Source organism: Furipterus horrens, unplaced genomic scaffold (assembly GCF_987537825.1).
Source record: "Furipterus horrens unplaced genomic scaffold, mFurHor1.1.pri manual_scaffold_2, whole genome shotgun sequence".
NCBI classification, from domain to species: Eukaryota; Metazoa; Chordata; class Mammalia; order Chiroptera; family Furipteridae; genus Furipterus; species Furipterus horrens.
In genome coordinates this window covers 148,762,647-148,765,805 of record NW_028327172.1, presented here as the reverse complement: position 1 = coordinate 148,765,805, position 3,159 = coordinate 148,762,647, and the positions used below count along the sequence as shown (strand labels likewise).

Genomic DNA, 3,159 nt, shown 5'->3' with positions numbered 1-3,159 from the left:
CCACCGTTTGATATAAGCATTTTTTGAAAAAGTTTGGACAGAGCAAGATTCATCAGAGCCAAGAGCTGTTCACCCAAAACTCTGCTCCTTAATATATTTAGTTTCTGTACTATTTCTAGGCCCAGAACAGGGTGATTTCATCTCAGGAAAAAAGATGAGGACTGGGATAGAGTGATATTGAAAAGCTATATCTGCTTTTAATTAATGAACCTATTCTGAGGCCACTGAGGATATTCTGTTAGTACTTGGTTAAATGGGTGATTAGGCTTCATGCTTGTCATTTATGGGGAATATTTCCCTTGGTTGAAAACACAGTCAAAAGATTAAGGACCACTATTTCTGTTCACTTTTCTGTTATAATAGCATAACAATTAAAAACTCATTTCCACAACCTGTTCATTCAAAATAGATATCAAGTAGTATGTACAAATCTGTACAATTAACAAGATAAGAAAATAAGTAAATGAAAATATTTGGGTTAAACATAAAAAAATGATGTAACTGGGATTAAGTTCTGTACACTTGCTACAGACTGTCTAAAAGTTTTTGCTCCAACTTCCGAGCTGCCGGTGCAGAGGGGAAACAGAATAAATGTCATGATTCAGAGTTTAAGATACAAGTAAACTGACTTCTCATAGGAAAACAACTGTGTATGGTACTGAAAGCTGAGAAATTTCTTCCACATGTCTTGCACAGTGACATTAACAATGTCCCCAAAGCAAACAGATTTGTGTTGTGTAGTCTGGTTCATATTTGTGTCACTAAGCATAGCTCTATAATATCCTCTGAATAAGAATGAAATTGCTGAGAAAGGACCTGACAAATGCAATATTATCCACATTCTTAATGGGGTATTGGACTCTGAGTGTTGAGGGGAAACCATCCTAGGAGGCTTTATACTTCAGTTGTTGCAGCTTCTGAAATATTTGTAGGAATATTTTGGGTACCCAAACTAGTATCTAAGGTACAATCAGTGATAGAGCTGCCTTTGGAAAAGAGGTATTACTTTGTGCTGAAACCATCAAAGCCATCTCTGGGCCAGTGAAAATATCTGTTAAAACTTCACATCACTAGGCCCCAGAGATTTTGATCCAGTTAGTCTGAGTAGCATCAGAAATACATATATATATATATATATATATATATATATATATATATATATATATATAAAATATATAATCATATGACCTGCTGAATATATATTTATAAGTGTGTTACAAATATATGCACTGAAATATATTTATAAGCACCTAGGTATACAATGAGACCACCAAAATTATTTGCTTTTCCTTTGGATAGAGCAGCTGTGTGGGACTGCGTAATTGAGGCCTGACCAATAGAATGTAGGCAAAAGTGACATACATCACTTCCAGTGTTGCTTCCTAAAAGCACTCGTCACTTTCTCCTCCTGTTATCTGCTAGTTGGTTGCAGAGGATCCAGCAGAGGACTCTGAGACCTTAGATGATGGGAGAGGCAGTAGACGGAAAGAACCTGTGCCCCTGGATGGAAAGATCACCCTTTCCAATCAGCTAATGCACAATAAACTATGAGATGAGCAATAACTACACACTTATGCTGCTAAGTTACTGAGATTTGGGGACTGTTTGTCACAGCATCTAGCTTTACTAGCCCTAGTATACCAGGTGATTCCAAAATGGTCCAATAACCATATTTGGAAGAGCACTACCCTAGACAAAACTATAAAGAAACAAATTATTCAGATTCCTGGTGACAATTCTTTACCTTATAAGAATGACTCAAACAGTAAGATTTTCAGGCATAGTGGCAGTCCAGGTGAATCCAAGATTTGGGATAAATGCATGTCTAGTTAAATCCTATAAATGTTGCTGCCTCATAAAATATGCCTGAAAGCCATGACTTCTATAGTATTCCTTTGTTTTCTGAATGTTTACCTCCTCTTTCTCTTTCTTCCTTGATCCTGTCACCACTGGGGGAAAGATGAGTCCCAAGAAGAAAGGAGAGAAGGGCGCTCATGTCTGTAGACAAGCTTTTATGTGGCAGACCTTATTCTTTTAATGCATTATATTATGTAAACTTACGCATTTCTTCAAAATAGGCATTAATATTCTCATTTTCTAGTGAGGACTCTAAAACTTTGTTGGAATTGCTGCATTAAGAATTTAGAGGCTTACTGATGAGCTTATAGCTCTGCTACTTTAAGGAATCTTACTGAGTGACCCAAGAACACCCAAGCTATGCACCTCCATGGGAAGGTAGAGAAAAAGACATGAACTCAATCTGAGGGGTATCATTAGACTGGAGCAGCAATCTGGGACAGCAGAAGACCAATTGGTCCAGTTCTCAGAGGAGCTATTCCCCCTGCACACACACTCACACACACACACACACACACACACACACACACACACACACACTGTACAACCCTCTTCAGTGCTCACAGCTTTCAGGTAAGGAGGTTCAGCCATGGTTCAAGGCTGCAGCTTATTCTGGCATGGGTACACTCTGAGAGGCCCACAGAGAAGGGCCCACCATAAGTCCATTACCATGCTCTGGGAGTAGCTATTCCAAATGACCCAAGATGAGCCTGTTCAGACTTGTAAAGCTCCTTTAACTCTGACTCTGAAAAAGGGACGTACTTTGTATAAAGACCCTTAGAAAGGTACTATTTTAGGGTCTAGAAACTCCATTTCTAGGGATGAATTCTAAGGAAATAATTTAAAATGTGTAAAAAGCTGAACAAACAGTTCTGCCATAACACTATTTATACGTAGAAAAAAGGAAACAATCTAAATGCTTTTCAAGTTGGTATATCATTGGATGATGCATCACTAAGTGAAATAAGTAGTCATTGAAATAATGATGCAGAGTGTTTGTAATTACTTTGAAAATGTTTACAGTATAATGTTAAGTGAAGAATACTAAAATATAGATTAAAATAGATATGGTCATCTATAATCAAAAATAAAAATGTCAAAAGTTAGTCATAGAAGAAGATTGAAAGGAAATATTTCAAAATGTTAACAGTGTTTGTCTTTGGGAGAAATAATTAGAGGTGATGTTTATTCCCACTTTTCTGATTTTCTTCCAACATTCTCTTAGGCTTGTGAATATGTGTTATAATGAAAAATCAAAAATAAGAATATTTCAAATGTTAAGAAGTTTGTCTTTAGGGAAAT

General features: G+C 36.7%; 1 non-coding gene across 1 annotated transcript; it reads right to left on the bottom strand.

The window, feature by feature from the left end:
- Positions 1-2,394: 2,394 nt before the first annotated feature.
- LOC150019702 (small nucleolar RNA SNORA42/SNORA80 family) lies at positions 2,395-2,531 on the bottom strand. The gene has a single exon (XR_016509514.1). It is a non-coding gene; the product is annotated as a small nucleolar RNA SNORA42/SNORA80 family (small nucleolar RNA).
- Between the last annotated feature and the right edge of the window lie 628 nt (positions 2,532-3,159).